The sequence below is a fragment of the Macrotis lagotis genome, chromosome 3 (genome assembly GCF_037893015.1).
Source record: "Macrotis lagotis isolate mMagLag1 chromosome 3, bilby.v1.9.chrom.fasta, whole genome shotgun sequence".
NCBI lineage: Eukaryota > Metazoa > Chordata > Mammalia > Peramelemorphia > Peramelidae > Macrotis > Macrotis lagotis.
In genome coordinates, this window is record NC_133660.1 from 258,941,470 (window position 1) to 258,955,010 (window position 13,541).

Consider the following 13,541-nt stretch of genomic DNA (forward strand, 5'->3'; position numbering starts at 1 on the left):
AGTGGGTTAGGATGTTGGACTTGGCATCGTAAAGACCCACAGTCATATGCTGGCTTGCCCTAGCTAAAGTCACTTACCTTCTCTCCCTCATTGCCTCATCCGTCAAATGAGGTCTTTGGATCAGATTATTTCTTTGGCCCCATTTAGCTCCAAATCAGAGATTCTTATTCTTTTCTTGGGGGGGCGGTATCATGGATCCCTTTGGCAGTCTGGTGAAGCCTTCTCAGAATAATGTTTTTAACTGTATAAAGTGAAAACAATTATGGACATCTGCTTCAAATTTGTGGTATCTGTGGTCCCCATCAGAAACTTCATGGCTCTCATCTGAAAAAAAAAAGAGATTGGACAAATTGACCCCTAAGATCCTTCTCAGCTCTCAATCTATTATCCTTTCTCACATGCAAAAATAAAAAAAATCCCTTTCTTGGAAATGTTGTAGGGGATTCCAGACTAGGTCCGGGTTGGGCTAGCTGGCCTTTCTCTGTGAGTCCTTTCCAACCAACCCAAGCTCTGGCATTCTGCTCCTTCAAGTAAGCCTCCAGGCTGGAAAGAACTGTAACTGCCAGATCAATTCTTCATCCATTAACAGGTTGCTTCTCTTTCCCTGAGACAGTCATAACCTGGTTAGACCTGTTTTGGTTGAATACTAAAGTGTGAGCTACACATGCAAATGAGCCCATGTTTGCAATCCTTTATTTTAATGTATTAAGGCCTCAGCAGCCAATCAGGAGAGGGGGAAGTGACTTAGGGAATTCCCGGTTGGTGGCCTATTGCTTAACATCCTACAAAATGATTTAAAATTAATGTCCTATGCATTCATCTTCACTCTTAGGAGAGCTGGGAAGTGATAGCTAACACCCCACTAAGGCTGGTCATCACCTCTAGGAGCTAGGCTGTCTGTTTCCCTGTGGCCAGCCTCCTCACTAGACCCTGCTATTGGATTTCCTAACCAAATCTTTAGTTAAATGAGGTAAGTTGAGTTGTTTTTTTTCTCTGTCTCTTTCTCTTTTTAAAATGCTGAAATGCTACTACTCGAGCAAGAAAAGAAGCCTATACCTTCTGGCCCAGATAGCTTGCCAGAGAGTTGGGAAACTGAGATCTTTGACTCTTCACTCCCTCCCTGATGTCGGTTGGTCAGAAAATGAAAGCCAGTTTACCTTTGGTTGGCTGCCTCCCTGGTTCTCCCTCAGTGTGATTTCTCCCTAGAATAGGGTTTCTTAACTTGGACTTCAGGAACTTTTTTTTAACCTCAGTTCAATATCATTGGTTTCCTTTCTTTTTTTATTTTATTCATTTTTCTAGGAAGGTATTTATAGACTGTACTGAACTGCCCAGGAGCTTAGAACCCCCCTTCATTTTACTCATTTTTCTGAGTTCATAGACTGTAGTGAACTGCCCAGGAGCTTAGAACCCCCTTCATTTTATTCATTTTTCTGAGTCCATAGACTGTAGTGGACTGATCAGGAGCCTAGAACCCCTTCATTTCATTCATTTTTCTGAGTTCATAGACTGTACTGGACTGCCCAGGAGCTTAGAACCCCTTCATTTTATTTTATTTATTTTTTTGAGTTCATAGACTGTACTGAATTGCCCAGGAACCTAGAACCCCTTCATTTTATTTTATTCACTTTTCTGAGGAGTTCATGGAGTGAACATGTGGGAGTCTGCTGGCCTGCTCATGGGTCCCCCAAGAGAGACATTGTAATCTCCCAAAGTTTCTGCCTTTGACCTTCTAATGCAGCCGGCTCCCTAGGTTAGGAAATAAACTGACAGGTAGAGCTACCTAGTGGCTTACTAAGCAGCTGCCCTGCTTATAGTCCTGTTTCCTAGAGACGCCTCCTGTTTGTAATTTTCCTGACTTGGGACCATTTCTGTAGGAAGGCAGCAGTCAGTAGAGCCTTGGGGTGACTTAATGGTAGGAAATACCTGAAAATGGGGAGTGGAGAGAGAGAGAGAAAAGGGAGGGGGCAGAGACCTTAAATGATCCAAACCTTTTTTTACTTTATGTCGGAGATGAGGTTGGATTGCTAGAGGAAACAGGAGTGGGGAAAGAGGCATCGTAAGAAATATTTCTGTTGGGGTCGGGGGTGGGGGTGGGAGGGGAGCTGTTGAAGGCAAAGAATCTCAACATATTGCAGGAGGTTAGACTGGCTAGTCTTTTGTTTACCATATAAAAGGACAGTTATGATAGGCAAGCAGAAGTGACTTAGAGGTCTTCCCAAGGTATCCCAAGTATGGATAATTTATGGTCAAGTTTCATCCCAGGATAGTAGGGCATTTAGAGCCAGTCACTTGTAGGGAGTAAGAGTCCTCCGGGAAGGTCTCCACAAGATTTAAACCACAGGAGATTTGGTTAGTAAGTTTCCAAGCATTCATTAAGTTTTTTATTTATCATCTACTAAGTGATAAATTCTCCATACAGTAACCTCTTTGGAATTGTGTGTTCAAGATGGTGCAGGTGGCCTAAAGAGTCTGAATTTAGTTCAATTGTAATTTATCCAGTTGCTGTCTCTGCCTTCAGAGAACAATGTTGGTGCTACGGAAAGAACGTTCAGGATTTGAAGACAGATGCCTTGAGTTTGAATACTACCTGTATGACTTTGAGCAAGTCATTTAATGCCCCTGGCCTTGGTTTCCCCATCCGTAAAAGGAGGGGCTAGACAAGGTAACTCATTAGGTCTTCTAGTTTGGAATCTGTGAATTGACAGTGGGCAGATTTGGGAGGAGAGGGGAGATGTCTTAGAGTCTGTTGAGAAAAAATCGAATACAGGAGCTAGATCCCTTAAGGATGGATGTGAGAAAGAAAGGTTTATTTGTGATTGTGTTACTGGTGGAGTGAGAATAGCCTTTAAACCGTGAAAGATTATTGTGGGGCCCTGGAGGGGCTTTTCACTTCTATTGTATTGGGTGAAAGATGAAATGAACTGGGAAAGCAAGGGTTTGAACTATCAAGGCTGGGTTTAATCTACAGCAGAAAAGCTCTAAAAAAGAATTTTCCTGATTAGGAAGGCTCTGAGATTTTGGAATATTTCATTATGTAAGATTATAAAATCTCCTAGGAAAACAATTCAATTACATTCAATCCAAGAATGCAGGTCAAAACATTAAGACAAACAAACTCTGTCCTCAAGGAGTTTATATTCTACTAAGTAGGGGCAGCAATGGATATGATATGTCTACAGATCACTAAATATAAAGTAATTTGAGGTAGATCGCCTTAGCTAGTACACAGTAGGCTCTTAAATGTTTGTTGATGGATTAACAACTGAGTAGGTTGTATGTGTACTTGCAAGATTGTCTATGTGTGTGTGTGTGTGTGTGTGTGTGGTGGGATAAATTTCAAAGATGAACTGGACTGGAACGAGGTTAATGGAGAATGGTCCCCAGACCCCATTGGGGTTCTTTTAGTTCATAAATGTGAGCCAGGGCTTAACTCTCACTTTGCTTACTGTATTGAAGAGAGGAACAAACAGTTGTTATGGGGTTATATTTGAAGGTCCCAGATTCCAGAACAAGGGACTGGGTTGCAAGGAGATTAACATATAGGAAAAAAATAAAACCCCAGCTACATAAGGGAAAAAATAATCAAACCTAGCCACATAAGGGGGGAAAAAAGAAACCCCAGTCACATAAGGAAAAAGATTCTAAAAACTAAAGTCATCACAAAGTGGAATGGGCTCTCCTTGCTGGGAGGTCTTTGAGTTAAGGCCTCTGAACATTTGTTGAGAATGATAGAGAGATTTCTATTGGGGCGCAGGCTGGTTGAGATGGTCTTCTGAAGTTCCTTCTGAGATTCAGTGATTTGAAAGAACTGTGAATATCTTTGCAGGACAGGGTGTTCTGTAAGTTATCTTGACTTGCCATTTGGCTGGAGCAAGCCTAATCACTCAATCTCGTATTTTTAGTGGTACATTGCAAGGAGCTCCCATTAATTTCCAGACTTTATCTAATCCATCTTCAAAATCACCTTGTAAGCTTTGGAGGGGTTGGGACAGTATTTATACTGTGGACTGTGGAGAACAAAATAAAGATACAGGGAGATTAAAGTAATCCTCCAAGGTCACGGGATCATAGGATGATAGAGCTCGAGGGGATCTTAGTCTAGTCCAGTTCAAGTTTTATAGATGAAAAAAGGTTGTCCGGCAAGTTGTAGGTAAACAGTGGTGAATTAGAAAGTGGGATCAGGTCAGGTCAGAATTGTGAGGGCACAAAGAAAGCCAAATAAACTCTGGATCCTACCTAGTTATAGCAACCTATCCACTCCACTGTTTTCTCTGGAAACTGGTCCCTTAATTCAGGGTTCAATTTAGTTGCAGAATGAAGAACAGAAAGGTTGGATTGGAAGGGGCAGGGTGAGCTCATTTAGTCCACCCTTTTTCCCTTAGACATCAGTGTTTGGTCAAGTCCTTTCAAGAAGGTGTGATTTTTTTTTTCTTCAAAACTTCCTTTGGGATCTGGAAAAATACAGATCAGTTATGGTTTTTAAGGGTCAGATGCAATCTTTGTTCAGACCTAAATACTCTCTCCTGCCTCTTTGGCTAGGATTATTCTGTGCATTCATTGGTTATAAGATAGTTCATTGCTAAGTTCTCTTGTTTTCCAGGCTTTGCCATTGTGGGGCTCTGTGGTCTGGGCAAGCAAGCCAAATGAAAGTTTTCCTTCTTGGCTTTAAAAAAAAAGAGAATCATTGATGAGGCAAATATAAAGTGCTTCTCATGGTGGCAGGTGGCAGGGTGGGGGGTGGGTAGAGGGAGCTCTTGGGCCATGGAAGAAGCATTGTACTTGGAATCCAGGAATGTGAATTCAAATCCTGTTTTTAATGTGGGTCTCAGTTTCCTTATCTGTAAAATGAGGAGGGAGGGAGACTAGATCTGATTGGAAATTCAAGGCATCCAGGACTTGAATAGTGGCAAGACTAGGAATAGAGGGAAAGGAACAGCCAACTTGCTAAGGAAGGGGCTTCTACAATATAATTTGTATTAAAGTCATATTGTTTTGTGTTCAGGATAAGTAAAAAATAATGAATAAATAATAAGAATAGTTCACATTTACATGGTGTTTTAAGATTTACAAAGCACTATGCATGTTACTAGGCCAATGGTGAGGGGTGGAAAAGAAATTCAAATGGTGACACTGAAGGGGAGAGAGCTTGAGTTGCCCAGGGTCCCAAGCTTGTCTTTCTTAGTAGCTATTAGTATGGCAGCTTTTCTTGATTCCAAAGCCATTGACCTACCTACTGAAACCTTGGAATCAGGTTTCATTGAAACTTATTCTCTGCTATGTTGAATGAACATCTTACTATCTGGAGACTACCTCACTCACCCCTGAGCCAAGTGATGCTTCTGCGGTTGCAGATTTCTATGGTCCCTGGAGCTTTCTGGTTCCATGATTGGGTTGGGGTAAGGGTGGGCAGTTCGGTGGATGAGATCTTGTGGTGCATTGACCTTTTGGTTTTCATTTGATGTCTCCAGACTGAAACTAAGGTGGGCGATGCCTCTTCGAGATGCTATGAGGCTAGTAGTCTTAACTATCTTTTTCATTGGTATTTAATGGGATTGAGGGGAAGTGGGTAAATTTAAGAGTTTTATTCTATTTAGCTATTAGGCCCAGAGATGACCCTCTCCACCACTCTGCCCCCATCCCAATGGGTGTGGAATGCTGTATAAGTTGTCAGATCTCGTAGCTATATTATTTTATTTTATATAATAATTTTTCTGTTTAACCTATTAGAGGGGAATGGGGAATGGGTATATTCAGAAAAGAGTACGACATTAGAAATATACATACTTTTGTTGATTTTTTTTTTTTTTCCCTTTTAAAATTTTTTACTTACTGGGCGGGAGGGGGAAGGGATACATTCAGAAACAAATGTGATATAAAAGCAAAATGTATTAACAGAAATTTTTTTAAAAAGTCATCAGTGGGGCAGCTAGGTAGCACAGTGGATAGAAGAGCACCAGCCCTGGAGTCAGGAGTACCTGGGTTCAAATCCAGTCTTGAACACTTAATAATTACCTAGCTGTGTGGCCTTGGGCAAACCACTTAACCCCATTGCCTTGCAAAAAAAAAGTCATCAGTGAAACTTTAACATACATAAATTGACCACTAAATACATAACCAAACTAAAGCTTTTTGGTTTCCTAGTTAAGATTCATTGAATTAGTCCCATGCCTTTCTAATGCCTAGTATCTTAGATGTGAGAATCTAGGCAAAAATATGAGCAGACATGGGAGAAAGAAATGAAAATCGAGAACTAATTTAGGTTTGAAGTCTGAAATTAAACAAACTAACTTCACTTGGGGAGCAGTCCCGGTGTGATGACTGGCTTCCCATTGGAGATCTTCAAGGAAAGACTTGATGACTCCTGGATTAGGCATATTGGAGAGGGAATATTTGTTCAGGCCCAAGTTAGACTGGGGGGCTCTTGTGTTATTTTTGTTCAGGTCCAGGTTAGACTAAGGTGCTCCTGTGTCCCTTCCAACCCCTCTCTTTATTCCCTTTACCAACCAAATTCGACTCTATGTAGGTTTTAATTTTTTTTTTTGGAAGGCAGTGGGGTTAAGTGGCTTGCCCAAGGCCACACAGCTAGGCAATTATTAAATGGCTAAGGCGGTATTTGAACTCAGGTTCTCCTGACTCCAGGGCCGATGCTCTATCCACTGGGTCACCCAGGGGATCGACTCTATGGAGGTTTGCCTGAGAATGAAATGGAAGAGAGGGCTGGAGTCAACGTACTTTTGGCCCTACTTACTGGGAGGCTTTTGGAATCTTTTGTTTTCTTTATAATCGATCCCTCTGATTATTTTTACCATAAGACTTAAGTCAATAAGCTAAAAAAGTGAAAAGTCAACCCTGATGTGGTTGTTCTCTTGTTTTTGTAACTTCAGTCTTAGCACAATGTCTGAAATACATAAGAATTTAATTAACGCTTCCTTACTATGGTTAAGCCTGCAGGTTCAATCACAGTCTTTGGCTTCACAATGTTGCTGCCATCTTATTAGGTGGGTCAGAGAGTTTAGGTCCCTAAAGAAAGTGAAGGAAGGCTGGGCAGACAAGAGAGGAGGTACATCATAGGGTGTGCAAACAAACCTTCTTACCAACAGACTTGGAATGATACCTCAGATGCCCACTGGCACAAGGAGACCCTATCATCAGGAACGTGTAGGGTGGCCCATTTAAAGAGGCCCCCAGCTTTTTAATTGGCCTCATTTTAAATGAGACAGCCTGTAAAATAGCTCCTTTGAAATGGATTTCACTAACACCTAACCACAATTCTATTTTTGCTGGTGGTGGTTTTATAGGGTCCCAGGCTCTTGTATTGGCTGACTGGACATGTGAGGCCTGTGAGGGTTTTTAATTTGTTTGTTTGTTTTTTTGGCCTCCAGAACCCAGACTTCCAGTTTCTCCAAGGATTTTCATTAGTATTTGAATTCAAGGTATAGGGCACTATATGTTGCAAAAGGACCCCAGCTCCTCTTCCCCCACCCCAATTAGACATTTCATTTCACTGGCAGCAAACCAAAGCCAATGGCTTATAGCTTGGAATATTTGGAGTGATTGATATAGGCTGCATTTCTTGACTTTCCTGTCCCTTGATGCCCTAGCTGAGGCCATTAGTTTAATGTGAAGGGGGATGCTAAGGGTGGGAAAAAGTACTCATTTTTAGGGAAGATCAATGGGTTCCAAGAGACAACAAATGTGTCAAATCCTACCCCCCACCACCAATCCAGAGGGGTGACTCTCATTTCCCACCTCAGTGTATTTGCAAGGGCTATCTGTCACCTCCACCTGTTAAAATCCCTTCCCAGGTCAATTAAGGATCTGCTTACTTCGAGATGTTGATCTTTTTTCCACCTTCCTCAGCTTCCAGGGCTCAGCTACCACATTCATTACTTTGCAGGTGTCTTGTATAGACCTGGACTTGCTGGCTCAGCCCATAGACCCCCCTGAGGGCAGGAACCAATTCCCTTGCCCCTTTGACTCACCAGCACCTGGCCTAGTGCCTGCCACACAACAATACACACAATTTATATAATGCTTTAAAGTTTGCAAAACTCTTTGTGTATATTATTTCATGCATTATATCCATAATTTCATTCAATCCCTCACAACAACATTGTGAAGTGGTGTTATTATTAACTACCATTTTATATATGAGGAAAACTGAGGGGCTGAGAGTGGTTGAGTGACTTGCCCAGGGTCACACAGCTAGCAATCATCTGAGATGGCATTTGAACCCAGCAGGTAAGTGACTTAGTGGATAGAATGCCTGACCTGGAGTCAGGAAAATCTGAGTTCAAATCCAGCTTCAGACACTTGTAGTTGTATGACCCTGGACAAGCCTCTTAAGCCCTCTTCCCTCCCAGTTTCCTAATCCATAAAACAAGCTGGAAAAGGAAATGGCAAACCACTCTACTATCTCTGCAGAGAAAACCCCAAAGGGGGTAATGGGGAGTCAGATTTGACTAAACAACCGCAATAATTGTTAACATTTATATAGTGATTTAAGATTGATATAGTTGCTTTTCAAATAATATTTCATTTGAGCCTCACAACAGCTTTGAGGAAGGTCAAAATGTACATTTTATAGGTGAGGAAGCTGAGTTGTTCCTGAGTCGCAGCATCTGAGGCCAACTTTGACTTCAGTGCTGTATCTGATTTACCATCTAGTGGTCTAACCAAAGAATCTTTTTTGTCATTTTAGTTTTGTCCCACACTTTGTAATTTATTTGGGGTTTTCTTGGCAAAGATACTGGAAAGATAAATAAATAACTTGGCCAAGGTCACACAGTGAGTAAGTGTCTGAGGTCAGACTTGAACTCGGGAAGATGCCTCTGATTCTATATCCAGGGTTCCATGCTCTCTAACTGCCTTAAGTTAGCCATATTGAGTGCTTAATAAATTCTTATTGAAAATTGAATTTTTGATTGGAATGGCTACCTAGCATCTCTGAGGGGAGGGAGTGACCATAGCAAACTCCTCGGGGGCAGAATTAGGAACTCCCTGCCTGAAACTTGCCCTATAGTCTTCATGCAAATCCAAGTGTAAAAAGATTCAGGCTATGGAAATAAATTTGTGATTCCACTTGAGCCTAGGGAGTAGCAGGGCCTTATCTACATAATCAAAGAGCTATTGGATTCGAGTTTTGAAGGTCTCTTGGCCTCATTGACGTCCAAATGGGCCTTCAATAAAGACCTCCTTTGAATAAGCTTAGGGGAAAAAAGGGCTTGAAGCCCTTCTTTCTTCCTACCATTATTTTGTGTGTGTGTGTGTGTGATAGAGAGACAGACAGATACATATAAGATCTTCTGAGGGAGCCCATTCCGCTTTGGGAATCTGCCTTCTGATTGGTAGAAAGTTTTCCCTGACATATACTAAATTCAATTTGCCTTTCTGCAACTTCCTTCTGCTTCTATTTCTGCCATCTGGGGCCAAACAGAAGTCTGCTCCCCCTTCCTCTGAACAACTTTTATATCCCTGTAGACAGCTATTCTGCTTCCCATAAATCTCTTCTTCACAATAACCATCCACAACTGCTTCAACCAGGGCTCACTCTGACCTCAAAGTCCTTCTGTTGGCTCTTGTAGCAAAAATGTCGCCCAAACAACTATCATCCCAATGAAGACAAATATCCCCTCTCCCACATTTCTCGTGCACACTGGCACACTGTGCAGAAAGGACTCCATCTATTCCTTATCACCCTATTCTATTCGTCCCTGTTCAGTAGAGTCCCCTCACAAATTGGGGAACCTTCCTCTAGTTCTCTTGGCATTGCATGGGTATTAGGAGAAAATGGGGGCTGTTCCAGCTTCTCAATCTGATCTCATGAGTTTCAAGAATTCTTTTGTGATCACTCTCGGGATTTCTTAGAAAATTCTTGATTTGGTAATGTACTTCATTTATATAGTCAGCTGGAATGTATGAAGACCTAGAACCAGATGTTAGGCTCAGGGCTGGGAATACAAAGAAAGACAAAAACATTGTATCTTCTCTTGAAGAGTTCACAGTCTAATGATACAGATGGGATACAGGAAAATGTGCATAAATAGATTTTATAAATGTATATTTCCATATGTATAAATATATATGTTTATATCCATATCCATACATCCATCTATCTGTCTATATCTATATCTATATCTATATCTATATCTCTATGTGTGTGTGTGTGTGTGTGTGTGTATATATATATATATATGGCATAGTGGATAGAGCTCCCAAACTGGAGTCAGGAAGAACTGAATTCAAATTTGACCTCAGATGCTTTTTAACTGTGTGACCCTGGACAAGTCACTTCACCATATCTGCTTCAGTTTCCTCATCTGTAAAAGGAGTTGAAGAAGAAAATGACAAAACACTCTAGGATCTTTTCCAAGAAGACCCCGAACTGGACTCAGGGAGAGTCAGAAACAACTGAAAGGACTGAACAAGATATATACAGACTATATTGGAGATAGTATCACGGGGCGGTACTAAAGAGACCTGGGAAAGGTTTCATGCCGAAGAGATTTAAAGGAAGTCATGGCAGGCACTATATCTTGTATGTACATAATTACTTACATGTTATCTCCTTCAAAAGAATGTGAGCTCCTCGAGGCAAGAGAACAGCTGTTTGTATTTTATCTTAATTTGTATAACCTTAGCCTGGTGCTTAGTACATAGTAGGTAATTTATAAAAGTTTCTTTCTTTTCCTTGTGCAGGGTTGATAATAATATTATAATTATATTATATAATAATGAATGATTATGGGCTGATTGCAGGTTACTTTGGCTCATGAGATCCTCTTGGATCTCAACCTTGATTCAATAAACTGGTAGGCATTTATTTAGCGCACTGGCTTCTGGACAAGTTAGGAAAACGAGGACAAGTCAGTTTGGGGCCAAGTTTAGCTCTATAGTCAAGGATCTATGATTGAATTGGGAGGTTTGGAACTTATTACAGCAGCTGGTTAATAAGGTAGAGTCTCAGAGAATTCCCTGAAATTAAGTGGTCACCAGCCAATAGGTATTAGAGATGGAATCTGAATCCAGTTTCTTGGCTTCCAGCCCGGCACTCCATTATTCATTATGCCTTAGTGCTTCCAGTATGTATACTATTCAGAATGTAATTCAACAAACATTTATTGAGAATTTACTATGTGCCTGCTGATTGGCTGACTATAACTAAATACACAGTCTATAATTTCAGAAGAGGATGCATTGACATTGTGGGGGATCTGGAAAGTGTTTTGTGGGAACCAGTCCTGGATTGAGCTTTGAAGGCTACTTACGGTGATTTAAGAGGCCCGGGGATGAATATATGGGTTCTTTCTGTACAGTGCCAAGAGATTTGCTTTCTGAATGATTCCACCCAGAAGCAGTCACCATAAATTGTAGGGTGGTGTATCTATCCTGGTTGTACAGAGTTTGCAGGTTGACTCCACCATTAGAGGGCAGGAATCTACATTTACCTTTGTTTGAATCCCCAGATTCTTATAGTAAAAATGTAATAAATGACCTGCCAAACTGAGGAACCACAAGTGGGAAAGATTCTGGACTCTTCTGTCATTATATAATCTTCATTATATTTTGTAAACAAAAAGGTGCTTAATGAGCTTTTGTTGAGTTGGAATTGATTGAATTGCATTATAAGGGGTCTTGCTTCTCTTGAGATCCATTTTCTTTGTGTAGTTAAAATAGGTTTGTCCACACCCTCCATAAGTGAGTCACACCCTTGTACTAATACTATAATGGTGTGAAGCTTTGTTTGGTACTCACCTAATAGACCAGCCTATCTTTCTCTGAGCCCTTGGATAAAGGGCCATAGGAGGAGGAGGAGGAGGAGGAGGAGGAGAGGAGTTCCAGGATCAGAAAAGATACTAGAAAATCCTGGGATTTGCCAATCCCATTGTCTCTGAACCAATTTAAGGAGCACCCTGGAATTTGGGCTTTCAGGTTGTGACATTTGGAAAAACCAATAGATTGAATACTTGAAAGTAAGCCATCTTTTTCTCTTCTTTCTGGGCTATTTGTCGTTGACTGTAAGAGAAGAAAGAATTTATTTTGCTGTGGCCTAGCCTGAAGTTACTATCAAGCATAAAAGTTTTACTTAAAGGTGATCTCAGTTCATTGGGTCATAGTGGAACTCGGCACAAGGGATGATGATAAGAAGAACAATAATCATAGGGAGTGGACCTATGCTAAGTAACAAGGTAGGTGGGGGGTTGGACTTGGAGTCACAAAGACCAAATTGAATCTTGTCTCAGACTCTTAGTAACCGTGTCACCTTAGGCCAATCACTTAACCTTTTTTTCTAGCCTCAGTTTCCTCATTTGTAAAATGGGGAGGCTATTATTATTATTATTATTATTACCCTAGAAGACTTCCTTTATCAAAGACAAGCACTGTCAATAAGTGATCGCTGTCAATATTGTATCAGCAGTGAGACTTTGAACCCAGGACTTCCTGGCCACTATTCTTTGATGTCTTTCCATATTCATGTAGCACTGAAGTCAAGTAAACAAGAATTTATTATGTGTTTACTCTTATTATTGCAATAGACTGTTGATTCGTCTCCCCGCTGGTTGGTTGGTCTGACCTTGTTACCCTTCCCTGTTCTCCACCCACAGCCTCAATATACTTCAGTGGTTCTCTTATTACTTTCAGGGTCAAATCTAATGTCTGTTTGGCTTTTAACCAGACTCTTACTTATTATTCAGTCTTCCTAATTCTTTCTCCCATGTGCTCTGTCTTTCTGGGATACTGGTCTTCTTGCTGTTCTTCCCACTCTGTCTCCAACTAATTGTCACTTTTATTGACTTTTCCCTAGTTCTCCCATGCCTGAATCTCTCTCCACTTTCGTCTCAGCCTCCTTAGCTTCTTAAAAGTTTCAATTCCCCTTAATAGTCATGCCTTCCTCAATTATTGTCTTCATTCTATCCTGCATATATCTTGTTTGAGCAGAGCCGTGGGCATGTTGTCTCTCCCCTATTACAGAGGGATCTCTTTGAGGGCAGAGACTGTTTTTCACCTTTATGTTCTCAGTTTTTAATACAGTATCTGGGACTTATTAAGTGATGGTAAGCAAGTGGCAGGTACACTTGTATCTGGAGTCAGAAGCCCTGGGTTACAATCTTGGCTTGGGTAATAAGGTTTTGCTCAAAAACCCTTTGCAAGTCACTTAGCCTTTTTTTCTAGTCTTGGTTCCCTCATCTGTAAAATGGGGATCTCATTACTATTGTTATTATTATTATTATTATTATTATTATTATTATTATTATTATTATTATATTCTAGGAACTCTCCTTTCCCAATGATAATCATTGCTCCCCCTTTGACTCTACAAGCCTCAATTGACTCAACTGTAAAAACAGAATAATAATTACATTTTCCCAGTGATTATGAAGAAATCAATTTATAAAACCTTAATGGCATCTTAGAAATATATAATTTTTATTATGGTGCATGCATGATTTTGCATAGAGGACAGCGTTTCAATTTCTACCAACTGAAATAGGAGGTTTCCATATGCTAGTGAAGTAATAGGACCCTAGTGCCTTTCT

The 13,541-nt window shown here is 40.7% G+C and overlaps 1 protein-coding gene across 5 annotated transcripts in view; it reads left to right on the top strand.

The window, feature by feature from the left end:
- The first annotated feature begins 798 nt into the window (after positions 1-798).
- Positions 799-13,541, top strand: part of EHF (ETS homologous factor) — a 61,459-nt gene continuing 48,716 nt past the window's right edge. For 3 of the 5 annotated variants that reach the window (XM_074230462.1, XM_074230461.1, XM_074230465.1), the window contains exon 1: positions 800-970. The gene's annotated coding sequence lies outside the window, so the exon portion shown is untranslated. Of the gene's footprint in view, positions 971-2,502; positions 2,666-13,541 lie in introns of all 5 variants that reach the window. The other 2 variants (XM_074230463.1, XM_074230464.1) reach the window with 2 other exon arrangements.